This window comes from Theobroma cacao, chromosome 6 (assembly GCF_000208745.1).
Source record: "Theobroma cacao cultivar B97-61/B2 chromosome 6, Criollo_cocoa_genome_V2, whole genome shotgun sequence".
NCBI classification, from domain to species: domain Eukaryota; kingdom Viridiplantae; phylum Streptophyta; class Magnoliopsida; order Malvales; family Malvaceae; genus Theobroma; species Theobroma cacao.
Window position 1 is genome coordinate 3,281,042 of NC_030855.1, and position 16,056 is coordinate 3,297,097.

The 16,056-nt window shown below is 31.8% G+C and overlaps 1 pseudogene; it reads left to right on the top strand.

The window, feature by feature from the left end:
- LOC108662412 overlaps positions 11,563–16,056 on the top strand; it is a 51,240-nt pseudogene continuing 46,746 nt past the window's right edge.

The following is a 16,056-nucleotide window of genomic DNA, read 5'->3' on the forward strand; positions in this document are numbered from 1 at the left end:
TATTTTTAAAATATAATAAAATTCTGTTTAACAGATTACTAGGTAAATAACATAATTAATTTATAATCGTATCCATAACATAATTAATTTATAAACTTATCTATTTTATATTAACATCATAAGTAATTTTTAATCTTATTTATTTTATTTTTAATGTTATTTAATTTTTATTTATTTTTTACCTTAAAATATAAGAATATTATTATTTTTAAGATTAATATTATATCTAACTAATTTAATTCTATCAAAATTATTATTATAACTTGATATGTTAAATTTTACATATTTATGTTAACATTATATCTTTCCAATACTTGCCCGAATCAATTTGATTATCATTGTAAGAAAAACAAAATATATAATTAACAATGATAATCCTATTTTTTTTTTTTAACAAAAGTTATTAAATTTTCAAGAAGTTAAAATATTTCAAACTAATATATTATTAACATGAATGATTTTCTTCAATTGTGCCAAAAATTTTAAAATCAGTAAGTGTCTTCAAACTGAAGCTATAGGATTATTAAGCATTTTCCATTGAGTAGAGGGATTTCATTTTTTTTTCATTAATCTTTTAAACTAGTATTTATCATTTAATATTATAAAATGATTGGTCACTATCAAATAAGGATGTGAAATTTAATATTTATAATAATAATAATTTATAATATACAGTACCTTAAAAAGAATTTTTACTGTAAATGATTATAAGTTATGACTTGTACAAATGATTTTTTCCCCAAAATTTGAAGATATCAAGTAGCAATTTTGTCTACAGCTTTTGTGGTTATTGTGAGGCGACAAGACCCACCATTGTATAGCATTTTCCAACGTCAAATTTAAACTACACAAAGAGTTGGTACATTCGGAATTAAAAGTCAAAAGAATCGTTATCAATTTTCTTTTTTATTTAAATGTGATTAATCGCTTAAATTATAAATCTTAAATTTGACTTAAATTTAATTAAAAAATAACTTTCAATCTATGAAATAGAATTAAAATTCAGAAATATAATTACAAGTGGAGAAGATATTGACATTTATGCAACGTTTATGTAAAAAACGATAGCAATTAATCAAGTAAGAATTTGAGATAGTAAAATGTTTAATATTATTATGGTGAAAATGTTATTAAAGATAAATATGAAAAATAAGCATGATACTAAATTAGCATTAAAATATAATTCAATTTCGTATAAAATTGGGAAGGAGTATTGAATTGTCAAGATTAAGTTGCGTCAAATTAATTAGGTCCGGCCCAGCAAGGTTGTATGTCGATTCCTTAACCGTTAGTTATATACCCTCTGCCAACATTTTCTCGAGAAAGTGACATATCAACTCTCATCATGAATTTTTGTTTATTTTCTTCCGACATATATACATGGTACACTAATTAATGAAGGATGAACAAGCCACGTTGCCAACAGCTTTGAAAATGAAGGAGATTAATTAATGAAGGATGAACAAGTCACGTTTGCCAGCGGCTTTGAAAATGAAGGAGATTCGATGAAGTATACATGACGGAATATTAAAAATTTTAATTTTTTAATTTATGGATCACTTTAATTAAAACTAATTTAAAAAAATTATAAGAAAAAGATTTTAACATATATGAAAGTTTGATGTCTGTTTGACTTTTCGTTTTTTTTTTATTATTTTTGTACATCAAGTAAGACTTATCAAACCATAGCAGTATAATTATCTTGCCTCTAATTGTGATCCATACAGTGATTTGTTGAAATTTCTTCACTAAGAGTGTGAATCCTTAAGCCAAAATTTGTGCTAGCAAACTCTCAACTTTAAGCTCTCTTGTGTTTCTTTCCTTTTGGTTGTAATCCTATCTCAACACATGAGAAAAAAAAAAAAGAACTCTTTTATTCGTTCAAGAGATGGCTAAATGATTCCCCTTTATAGAGTGAATTGACTTACTTCATATCCAATAAGGATTGGAAAATGTATTGGGCTAATTGGGCCTTTATTTAATACTCCATCAAATCATATTTGATTTAGTCAAATATTAATTGGATTAAGTCTTTATAAAATTAATTAGATGACATCTAAGTGAACTCAAATTAATTTCGACAATTCACCTTATGTGTGTAACCCATTAGGTGCCTAACATGTTGACAATAAATATAAATTAATTCAATTAAGAATTTATATTTATATTTATATTTATAGATCATGAGTGACATTTAGTAATATATCATTCATCTTAACATGTTTCATGCCACATCCAAAAGTACCCTATTGAGGCATCTGATCGCCTCTAGATCTGTAGAGGTGAAACCAAAGCATAACAATTCATATGCAAGATGATCTAGTATCACAAGTTTAAGGATTACTTACACTACTGACACATGAGAATATTTTTATAGACATTTGAGTGAAATACCTAATGAAACTCTCATAACGGGTCATGTTTAGTGAATTTTTTCCTTAACAAGCACCCACATACTATTCCCAAATATCTCACATACTTTAACCTATGAAATCAGTTGTTTACTTGCAATGTAAGGAGACTTAGCATGCACCGGTCTTTGAGCATTGTCAATGTCCTTATTTTTGATAATACACTGACTAGGAACATATTTAAAAATAAAACTTTGATGCATAAGAATCTTATAATTATAACCTTTATAAGTTCTTTGCAAGGTCATTATGTTCCAAGTACTTTATCTATATTAAGTCTTTCATAACTTTTTATAAGTAAACTCATGGATAAAAAAATACTTCATACATTATATAAAATATTTATAATGTATTTAATGTGAAATATGACTAATTAATGTAGTGTTTTATGAACATAAAACTGATTGACTTATAAAGCTTACACTAATAGAAAATTACTATATTGAATAATATATTTTCTTGATGAATTGAACTTTATCACATTAACTATTAACTTAACCATAAGACTATCATTATAGGAAAATGAAAAATTTAATTATAACCTTTTGAACGATAACATAGCTCTCAAATTGCAATGTCTGTCACTTGCCATATTAATTTTGTGAAAGTACTATAACTAATTTGGACCTGCCATTGCCAACCCAATCAAACAACACACACCTGCTAAAACTAGCCATCCATCTTGATAAAATCTTGATTTCTTTTCTATTTATTGCAATTATTTGAGTTTCTAAACTTCAACGTTACGTACGTGAAGACTAACAAAGTAGTTTTGCCCGATTTGAAATGTCTCTCGTCCTCCTCCAATGATATGCCAAACACCTCGTACCCTTAAAGTCAATATAAATCGGAGGTTTTGTTCATCAAAAGGCTTAACGTATTCAACCTGCCATCTTTTTTCTTCATTTCTCCTTAATTATCAGCCACAAAATTTAGTAATATAAGCTTAGTTCTTACAAGTTAACAGTCAACACCGCTCATATTCCTCTGCCAAAAGAAAGATCAAAAAAGGCCTCGGGAGAATGTGGAGGCTTAAAATAGGAAAAGGTGGCAATGACCCATATTTATACAGTACCAATAATTACTTGGGGAGACAGACGTGAGAGTTTGATCCTAATGCTGGCACGCCTGAAGAGTGAGCTGAGGTTGAAGAAGTTCGTCAGAATTAATACAACAATAGGAAACATGTCCAACCCATTGAACAATCATCATGTCTGCCAACATAATCATCTTCACAGTCATCATGCAACTCATCGTTCCAATCCGCCATGTCGTCCTCTTCAACATCATCTTCAATTTGATCAAATGCATTGTAAAGCCTGACCTTATAAAATACTTGTCATGATATACATGTGATGATAGCATGATTGCATGCTAGGAGAGTCCCGAAAAATTTACAAAACTAGGTATTGTACCTAGAGATACAACAAAGTTGATTTAAGCCTCGAACTAGATCAAATAGGAATTTTAAGGTGAAATTAAGAGCTTCACAGTCCAAGGATGACTCAAAATGGTAATTCGGAGTTTGAGGATCAATTTGGAGTCAAACCGAAATTTTTACTATCTAGGGGTAAAATGGTCATTTGCCATTTGGGGACAAAATAGAAATTTTTAGAAAAGATTTTTTGGCCCCATTTGACTTATTGGAGTATGATTTGAGGTTGAGAAATGAAAAAAATTGTAATCTTGGTATTTTTCGAAGCATAGGTGTAAAATGGTAATTTTACCATCCTAGGGGTAAAATTGTAATTTTACACACCCGACACTTGTCCAGCACATGAATTTTATCCAATATTATTATGGATAATTGAAAAAAATTTAAGTGGTGGAGAGAGATTGCTTAATTGTTAAGTTTTAAAAAATAGACCAATGGGACGGTGACACGTGTCAAGTTTATATCCATTTATTTTTTTGCTTTAAAATCAGCAAAAATCAGCCTATTTTCTTCATTATGGCCGGCCAAAGCATGAAGTGAAGAAGAACAAAGAAAGAACAAAACCTAGGTGGGAAAATTGAAGAAAAAGTGTGGGATTTCAAGGGATTAAGCTAATAAAGGTAAAATTTGTGATTTTATCTTGTGATTTACACTACCCATGCTTTCTTTTTCTTTTTCCATGCTTAGAACTCAAGTTTTCATGATGAACCCATGTTGGCCAAATTTGAGAGGAGAGGTTTTGAGCATTGATTTTGCTAGATTTCAAGTTAATTAAGTGTTTTTGGTTGTTTAGTAATGGAAAGTATGAAAATCTAGCAAGAAATCACTTTGTTTTTCACAAACCCACAAGAGGTCGAATTTTTTAGGGAGGATATTGAGGCTGAAATTGATGATATTTCATGATATTTTGGTGGTATTTAATGATTGGTGAGGCTAGAAATTTAATGGGAAATTTTGGCATGAAAATCTAAATTTTTACCTAATGTATAAACATGTGCAATTTATGGTTCGGACTGATAAATTGAATTATATTCACAGTCATTGAGGTATTTTAAGTATAATTGGAGTGTAGAAAGTGAAAAAAAATCGATTTGGAGTTAAATTGGAGGTTTTAGCCAATTACACCGAGAATAGTGTGAATTAGGTCGAATACCGTATTTAAACGGCTATTCGGACATTTTTGCATTCCATATCATGCATTAGTAGTCTAAATTAGTTTAATTTCAATTTAGTATCAATGTGGTGAATTTCTCGATTTTGTACTGTGTCAAGGTGGTGAGTCCTCCGATAAAGACAAGGAAATTGCATCCGAGGACCAGTAGACAAAGAGTCCTCCGATAAAGACAAGGAAATTGCATCCGAAGACCAGTAGACAGAGTACTTCGAAAGTTTGCATTCTAGACATTGTGAGTAAACTTATTGTCATTTTAATTATCTAGGGTGACTTTTAGATGATTTCATGAATTCTATGGAAAAATGGATTTAAAAAGGTAAATTTTCATGTTTTATGAATAAAGGTGTTCCAATGAAATTAATTTATAAATTGTTTTGAAATTAATAATGATTTTGAAAAATAGAGTACATGGAGACTGTTAATTGTGGTAATTTGATTGTTTAAATTGATGACTTATGTTATATTGTTATTGTGTTGGCATGACTGGCTGGGCTGTGTTTTATGAATTGTATGAATTGTTTTATTTTACCCTTGTAGGCTGGGTAGTATTTCATTAGCCCTGTCATGCCGTCAAAATTTTATTATATGGTGGATTATATATTAATTAATCACTGCAGTAGGTGGTTTCTGTGGACCAGCCTTTTAGAGGGGCACAGTAAACCCCATTATATTCTTACCTCGAACGGAGAGGCGCGTTGGGTATCTCCTGGGGTAAAGCTTAGGGTTCACTTCACGCCAAACCACCACGTGAGAGGGAACTCAGCCAACGCCAAGGAACGACTATGTTTTTAAAATAAAAACATGATGTATGCGAAATGTGAATTTTTAATAGCCTTGGCGGTCTCGGTAGGATGCCTCGGCCAAGGTGTCCCTGAGAATGAATTTATGGCACAAGCCTAGTTTTTATGAGATTCATAAGCCTCTTTACGTATTTTGAATGAAATGTGTTCTAATACTATGACCCAGTTTACGATGATTTATTTTATTGTCTCCATGTACTTAACTCTAGATATTTATGATGATGTCTGTTTACTCACTGGGATTATAAAATCTTACCACTCTCCTTTTCACCCATTTTTGGTTCAGAATAGGCTGTAGATAGCTGATCTCATCGAGGACTATTGTTGGAATTGCATTTTCCAAACTGTAGGTTCACAATCTTCTTTATTTTTGTTTATTCGGGGGGGGGGGGCACTTGTTATTGTAAATTAAATTTCGTACTCTAGATATCTATACTACTGTATGTAGAAATTTATTTTGCTTTGACGCTGTAAAAATTATTTACGCAGTGTTTTAAAAATATTGTTTTATAAGAAAATAGAATATTTTACTTTATTTCTTTTATTTTTCTATTACATCCAAATAAGCATAATTTCGTTTTAAATGAAGATTTTAGACTTTAAAACTCATTTTTTATTATGAATTATGTGTTTTGTACTTGTATATTCATTTTAGCCGGTTTCGAACTTATTGGGAAAAAAATGACCAAAATACCCCTGTGAGACGAAAATTATTATTTTATTTGTTTTAAGTTGGAAACAGTTTAAAATCTTTTACAACGTGGTAATTGGCAACAGTTACTCACAGGGGAAATGATAAACTGATATTAAAGCCTTGCGGGGTTCAGGTTGACATTTGGGGTAATGAGTGTCGATCGGGACGTTGCGACGGTTGTCACGGGCTCGAGGGGAGTACCAGGTCGTGACATGCATCATCATCACTCACAACCATCATAGTGTCATTTGTGAATGACAATGGACCCACTGCATTTTCGAGTGACAGTTGTGTTTGTTGCAAAGAACCAAGTATTTCATTCGATGCACATTCAGATCGAAATTGTGCAGACATCATTTGCAGACACCTTATGTGTGTGCTGGGCTGCTCAAACTCATGAGGATACGTCAAACGTGATTGTCATGGTTGTTTGTTAGGAAATGCATGGTGTGGTATGTAAGAATAATTTACATTCTGTTGTAGGTGATTACTATGTTGGATACCATATTCATGTGGAATATCATTTGCATTTTGTGCCTTAACTATCACAAACACAACAACTAGCCTCTCATCTTGTAGGATACTTGCTACATCTTCATCATCTCTGATAACTACACACGAAACCCCTACGGCATGACTGAGCGATGCATGTAGCTCGATTTCATTATTATGTGAGTTGACCCCAACAACCTCTTCAACTAGCTTCACTAGGCCCGAAAATGACAAATCACTCCCAACACCCCTCACTCGTGTCTCACAACCCTTGTAAGTGTCATCGTATGTAATCATAAGCTTCACATTTGGCAAACCGCTGAAATTTAACAGAAAATAAGTGTCACAATCAGTCAATTTATCAAAAATTACCCCTCAATGCATAAAAATCACTTACACAATGCCTAAGTCACGAAATAACATAAAATCGGTTTGGCAATGTCTAATACACATTCATGCAATGCATAAAAACTAGTGAACAAAACCTCAAAATAAAAGATGAGTTACACAAGACACACATCGCCAGTCTCGCAATACCTAATAATAAGTCACTCAATGCCTAATATCCACTCACATTATGCCTACATAACCAGTCACATACTGGCCCAATGTCATGCAATACATAACAACAGGTCATGTAATACATAAAAACCAGGCACATAATGCCTAAAAACTAGTGAACAAAAGCCTCAAAACAAGAGATGAATTGCATAAGTCATGCATCGCCAATCTCGTAATACTTAATAATAAGTCACTCAATGCCTAATATCCACTCACATTATGCCAACATAACAACAGGTCACGCAATACATAACAACAGGTCACGCAATACATAGAAATCAGTTACGCAATGCCTAAAAACTAGTGAATAAAAGCCTCAAAACAAGAGATGAATTGCACAAGTCATGCACCGTCAGTCTCACAATACCTAATAATAAGTCACTTGATACCTAATATCCACTCACGTTATGCCACCATATGTAGTCACGTACTTGCCCAACGTTACGCAATACATAACAACAAGTCACGATATACATACAAACTAGTCACGCAATGTCTCAACAGAAGATATGCATTGTACAATTCATGCAACACCTATAACCTAGTCTTGCAATACCTAATAATAGGTCACGTAATGCCTAACATCCACTCACATTTGCTTTTCTTATATAAATAGAAAATTAAGAAATTAGCGTAAGTAACCAAGTTATTCAGCATAATATAAATTAAACCAAGAAAATATGTGATAAATCAATATTTTTATTTTATTCATTAGCCCAAAAAAAAATAGATGATACAAAAAAAAAATATGAACCATAGTTCATTTCTTCCTAATCTCATCTACTATTTCATAAATTTCGACTAGAATCTTGTTATTGCCCAGAATTTCTGTCTCCAGAGCTTTTATCCTAACCAGCAAGTTATCCATCAGCCCACGCATGTCTTTCTCCATCTTCTCAACTTGGTCCATCAACTTGACCAAATTTGCTGTAACGTTGTTGGGGATATCCTCTTCAACAGCAAACCCCTTCCCATTTTCGACTCTGGAATGTTTGGATGCCATTAGAATTTTGAGATTTTCCTTCACATGATTTTGATTAAAATGGATAATGGTTTCCTTTATTTATAGGCATGAATGCTGACTCTTGGCAAGGTGTTCAATGGTTTTAGGCTTGTTTTCTTATGAATATGATTAGTTCGTAAATCAATGCATTAAGTGCTATAAAGAGAAATTCAGAGTTCTGTGTCAGTTGAATCTGGATGGTTTTTTGCATTGATATAAGTGGAATTAAGGGGGCTGAATTGGTTATTAGGCATTCCTAATTCTCTTCTAATTTTACAGAATTTGTTATTAAGGGGGCTAAATCAGTAGATAATCAGCTTCAGCATTAGGTAGATAAAGCAATGCAATTACTACAAATAAGTCATGAAATGCTTACAAACAAGTCACGTAATGCCTACAAACAAGTCACGTAATGCCTACAAACAAGTCACGCAATGCACAACTCAAGCAATTCCTAGAATCCACTCTCACATTACCTCCTATCTAGTCCTAAATTGTCTAATATTCAGTCACGTAATGCCAAATAAATAGGTTACGATTCCTAATATTCAATCATACACCTTAATATCTAATGACGCAATGCCTAACAAATATTCACGCATCACCTATAAATTGATTGATTTCGCTACTCCCAACTAGATTTTAGTTTCCAAACTCATATAATTTACCCATCAACTTTTGCGATCTATGAATATAAAAAAATAAACCCAAGAACCTATAACAAATACCTTGATGTTATCTCTGCACTTTGGGATGATGAGAAAGTTGGATGGTGATATAGACCTTGATGGCGTTGGAGAGCTAGACGACAAGATATATACCTTGATGGCGTTGGAGAGCTAGACGGAGGAATAGCTAAATCGAGATTTAATTTTAAAATTTTTATCTGAATGGCAAGAGAGGAGAAAGAAACTGGGACCACTTAATTTGGATTAAATGGTTTAAGGGGTATTCTTGTGAAGTCATGCCAAAAATTGTCTAAAAACAATTAAATTATAGTGAAGGTCATTTTTGAAGTGACCTTATTACAAAGGTTATTTCTCATAATTTTTTCTATTAATTTCGTGAAAGTACTATAACTAATTCGGACTTGCCCTTGCCAACCCAATCAAACAACATACACCTGCTAAAACTAGCCATCCATCTCAATAAAATTGTTGTTCAATTTTCTACTCACGCAAGTGCACGTATTGCCAAAGTAAAATAGAGATGAGTAAAGTGTCGATCCCACAGAGAATTGAATTAATCTTTATTGTTAACTACTAAAATTAACACACCTTAATTTTATCTAAACATTTAAAATTAAAAAGGAAAATTTAAATTAATAAACTAAGAACTAAAACTAATATATCAGTAAATTTTACTTCTAGTGATTAACAGACCTAAGATTATGATATCCTTCAATACTTCATCTGAATATTGTTTTTCTCTCTTAACTTAGTTTAATGGATTAAGTTGCTAACCTAGAGTCCTAAATTATTTACAAGTCTGTCGAGTTTCTTATAAAAATATCTCTCTCAATTAATTTACTATATGTTTATGCAAATTATATTGAAGAAAAATTCATTAAGTTTGTGCTCTAATTTTGGCTATGTATGGCTTATATATGTATGTCTACCCTCTATGCAAATCAAATGACCTAATCAACTAAGTGCATTTGATCATACGTTATTCTATTCAAGGTCTATCTAAATCTCCTTCGTCAAGGTTTAACATAGGTTTCCAATTCAATTTAATTGGTGATCAGGCAATTAGAAGTATTAAGAACAGAATAAAATAAACAACTTAAATCTATCAAACATAAGTAAAAGAGATAAATAATTTAGACTACATATTGAGTTCAATCATAATCTTAGATAAAAACCTTAATTCCTTATCAAGTCATACATGATTAGCGAATAAAATGTAAACATTAAAAGCAAAACCAAGAAAATAAGAGAATAAAAGAAAATATAGAAAAACTCAAGAATTGTATTCTTGATCTCCAAATCTCCTTGAATCTTGCAAATTCTTTTTAGCTTTAATGACTGTGGCTTGACTCATAGTTGTTAATCTGGTGTTTCTTTGTTCCCCGTTTAAGTCCTTCAAAAGGTTGTTTTTATAGGATTTAAAGTTAAGCCAAGTTGGGTGAAGAAAGAAGTCAATTTCAGCTGGGATTTCCTCATCAGACTATGTAAGTCACAGCCTTACCCAATTAATTAACGAAAATCGTAATTGCTCTAGGATTACTACAGTGTATCAAATTTGACAAGATTTTTGATCATTCTACAAGTCAAACTGGGTGAAGTGGTAAGCATAAAAGCTGTATATTTTTCTCTTATCTTTCCAATGGTCCAAGAATCGCTTCATTTGGTGCTCTGTAGAGAAAGTTATGGCCAAAATATCAAAACATGTGCATTGAAAGTCTGCACCTTGAAATTGTTCTCATTTCTCTATTAAAATTCTTCTTTCAAACACCTACAAAAGAACAAATAAATCAATGATAACTTATCTTATCCTCATTAACATCAAATTAAACATAAAATTCACCATGATTAGATTGACTCACTTAAAATAATTAAATAAAATTTACTAATTTCTATATATGCATCAATACAAAAATTAAATCAAATTATTATCGAAATTAAGCTCAAATAACTCTACATTATAGAGTTATCAAAAATCTTGATTTCTTTTCTATTTATTGCAATTGTTTGAGTTTCTAAAATTCAAAGTTACGTACGTGAAGACTGACAAAGCAGTTTTGCCCAATTTGAAATGTCTCTCGTCCTCCTCCAATGATATGCCAAACACCTCGTACCCTCAAAGTCAATATAAATTGGAGGTTTGTTCGTCAAAAGGCTTAACGTATTCAACCTGCCATCTTTTTTCTTCTTTTCTCCTTAATTATCAGCCACAAAATTTAGTTATATAAGCTTAGTTCTTACAAGTTAACAGTCAAGACCGCACATATTCCTCTGCCAAAAGAAAGAACAAGAAAGGCCTCGAGAGAATGTGGAGGCTTAAGATAAGAGAACGTGGCAATGACCCATATTTATACAATACCAATAATTACTTGGGGAGACAAACGTGGGAGTTTGATGCTAATGCTGGCACGCTTGAAGAGCGAGCTGAGGTTGAAGAAGTTCGTCAGAATTACTACAACAATAGGAAACATGTCCAGCCCAGTTCTGACCTCCTTTGGCAGATCCAGGTATAATTTTTGAACCAAACATGTTGCACTAATATATATGTATATATATATATGCTTTCAATATCTTTCTGGTTTCAATATCTTTCTATGTTCTTACTATATAATTAATTACGTAATGTCTTATTTTATTACTTTATTATTATTTTTATATATATATCTTGATACATATAAATAAGTTTTAAAAAGGAAAATTAGAATGTAAATCTTAAATAGAAGTGTTAAGTCTAAAGTTTTTAATTATTATTAAACAACATTACAGCATGCTGAATTTTTCGTTATTAATATTGTTCTTTCATCTGGTATGTGCATGAAGTAAGTGTACTTACACATAGTTTGTTTCTAGTGTAAACTACTTTCGTCCCTTTAAATTTTAGTCATAATACCACGCAGATACATTAGTTTTCGAAATAGGCAGTTTGTCTTAAAAATATAAACACCATTAATAGAAAATATGAAAAGACTAAAATACCATTTCTTCTTTCCCCTATTTTTTTCTCTTAAACATTATGGCTGATCGATGGCCAACCGTCCACCTCACTATAGGTGTTCCCCTGAATTTTATTTTTTACAAAAAAAAAAGTTTATATAATAGTAATTTTTAAAATTAATAAAAGATAAAATTGTCCTTTCAATATTGTCACGTCATCAAACTAATGGAAACACTAGTAGTTGACTAATAGCTAGACCTATATATCTAGCGAAAGATTTTTTTTAGAGTGGAGTGTCTATTTCGAAATTTAATGAACCTACTTGAAATTTCAATTAAAAGTTAGGAGAAGCTAGGTATTTTAACCTTGTTTCTATGATTTTGAAAAGATATATACCAAACTACTTTTGTGGTCTTTTTTGAGGGGGCAAAATAGTTGGTTGATCTTTCCTTAGCTAGATCTAATTGTGCTCCTACGGCTAGCTTGCAAACATTATTTCCTTTGAGGAAAATTTGTTTGGAAACCCTTCATGTTAGAGGCAAACACTATTACCTAAGAGTTTCGCTGTCGATCTGAACTAGCTGGTACTCTACCTCTCTGTCCATCGCCTCTACTTCTACTGTCTTTAAAATTTCCTCATCTTTATCTTCTTTGAAAGTCAATCCCAATTTTTTAGATAACTCCCAAATTTCCTCATATAGTCTTGTTTCACTTCCTGATATCAGTGTTAGAGACAGAATCATACTATTATTCCTCTCGACCTCCCATCTTATCACCCAAATCTTCTGCAATCTGAAATTTGACCCCCTTTCTCCTTTTCTTGCCTTTTCCACTACAAAAAATTTGGCTATTTCCGACGAAATTTTCGTTGGAAATAGGCCTTTTTTCGTTGGAAATGTTTATTTCCAATGGATTTCCAAAGGAAAAGTCCATTGGAAATTTCATCGGTACAAGCCTTGTGGGTAATACTTTTCATTGGAAATTTGTTAGAAATTCGTTGAAAATTTCCAACAGAAATTCCGTTGAAAATTTGAAATTTTGCCCATTTTTTTAGAAATTCGTTAGAAATTTTCAAGGGATTTCCAACGAAAATTTCGTTGGAAAATAATTCCGTTGGAAAAGGCAATTCCAACGGAAAATTCCGTTGGAAAGCCTATTTCCAATGGAAAAAATAGTTGGAACAATTCCCGTTGAAAATAGGATTTCCAATGGAAAAATCAATTGGAATTTTTTCCGTTAGAAAAATTATTTCCAACAGAAATTTCGTTGGAAATCCTATTTCCAATGGACAAACATTTAGAATTTCCAACGAAAATTTTCGTTGGAAAAATATTTCCAATGAAATTTTCCGTTGGAAATATTTTGACCTATTATTTTTATAATAAATTTTAAGAAAAAATTACCAGTTATCATTCCAATACTAAATTTAATTCCGCATTCAAACTGTAAAATATATAAAAGAAATACACATTACAAAATTGAGATTCAAGTCTTAACATATAATTAGAAATTATCCTTAACACACAATATATAAAATAGTTTGATACATATGAATATTAAACATAACTAAATTAAAAAGTATCCAAGTGTTTGCACTGAAAATTATACATCATGTAAGGGAATTTTTTTTTCTTACTTGTCAAGTCTCTAAGATCCTGCATCGCCAAGGGTTGAACTCGCATTACTCATGAACATGGTTTCCATACGTGCCATAAATTCACTCATGCCTTCCGCCATCACATTTCTCATTTCTTCATGTATTTCCCCACGTATTTCCTCATGTATCTTATTCAAGTTTTGTGCAAGATTTTTCACTTTTTCTTCCAATGCATTTATGGGACTGTTAAAGTTTGAGTTGATAGGGCCACAAGCAAACTCAAATGTTGCTACATTGGATTGTGTTCCAGTAAGTAAAGCTGTAGCAGGGACACGAGTGCCAAACCCATACACATGAGTGCGTGTAGTCTCTTTCCCTCCAATTGCTTCAGTCTAAGCATGCAGATCGAATTCTGGCTGAGAAGATTACTCATTGCCATACTTCTGTGATAGTAACGCATAAAATAACGCAAGTAAATCTTGTAAGGAATTTTCTTCTACCTTCTCACACTTGAATCCCTCTGTTTATACGGAGGATGTCCACATACCTGACAATGCTCAAATGTAGCAAATTGCTCATAAAATAACATGCAATTGTTCTTGCAAGCATCAATTTTGATATATCCCAAACCAAGCTTTGCTACCTTCTTCTTCATCCTATAAAAGTCGATAGGTAAATTCTCATCAGATGGCAACATATTCTTTATTATCTCCAACAGTCGATCAAAACATGATTCACTCAAATTGTACTCTGCCTTAACATTTAAAAGTTGCGACACAGTTGAAAGCGTTGTGTGCTTTATGCAACCTACCCACAAAGGTTCCTCTGCATTGCTTAATAAAGAGTAAAAGGTAGATGCATTTGGATTGGGATCTTCTTCCACAAAGCTCGACTCATTTTCAGAACCATGGTTGAAAACAACTTCGGGACACATAGCATTCTTAACCATTCTAGTATATGGATTTTCTATTTCATCTTCATATGTAGGTTCTCGAAAAGCAGCATCTCCCTCAAATCTAAGGGATGGTTCAACTCTAGATCTACTTCTTGATGATTGTCCAACATCATATTCCCCATGTAAACTCCAAATTATGTAAGCCCCAGTAAAACCCCGGTTTAGGATGTGTTCTGTGACTTTATCTTTATCTAAGAACTTGTTGTTACTGCATCATGTGCAAGGGCATCTAATTTTATTCTTCCGCATAAATGTAGTCTTCGAACATGCAAAATTGATAAATTCAATAACTCCATTTACAAATTCAGCTGTAATGAATCCATTCTGTAATCGACGGTACATCCAAGAGCAATCTCCTGACATTCTGTAATCCTAAGTGTCATAGAATATCATTATCAAGACTAATTTGTATTGACGGTAACAAAACAATTTGTTAAGCCCTACATTCCAATATGTATGTATATATATATATATATTGAAACTATATATATACTATATATATATATATAGTGTATACTTCAAATAGTGAAATTAATCTAATTTCTTATGTTTATTATGTACATTTTACCTCAATTGTTTATAAAGAAGCTAATGGTAGATACTAACCTAAATAAATCTTTAACTCCTGTTGCTGTTTCGAATCTGGAAGTATAGAACATAGTCAGAACTCAGAAGATATTTGAAGGTCCTTCCTTTACCATAACATTTGCTGACATATATCAAGTCTCAGCCAGTTATTGACTTGACAACATTGATAATTGACTTATTGACATTGGTTTTCTGGTGGTTAGGGGGTCAGCACTTCCATTGTAGTAATAATTATTTATACGTTTCATGTTCATTTTCCCATTGCTGTTCTTAGAATAATCAAAATTCTAAGGCACCAAAATTTTAAATTCAGATGCTAAATATGTGCATCTCAATGAAAACTTACAAACAACACCTCAAGTTTAGTTTGTTCCAGCTAATATTTATGATTACTTAAAAATGTGTCTGCAAATTAAGATATAGTTTCTTTCCCTTTATTCATCTAATTAATGGACTGGAGAGCCCAGTTTATTTGAATAGGTTCCTTATCAACTGAAAGAATAATTCAAGGGATGCATATGGAGGTTTTGAATTTTACGACCTCTGTGTAGGCTTGTGGATTTTTGCTAATTTTTTTATCAGTTCCTTTGTCCGTGATTAGGATTTAATTATACAGTAAGAACATCTTGTTCTCTACTTAAAAGTTACTTTGAATATAGAATAGGAATCACAAAAAGTTTTCTATAGGAATCACAAAATGTTTTCTTACATGTAGGCACGGGGAG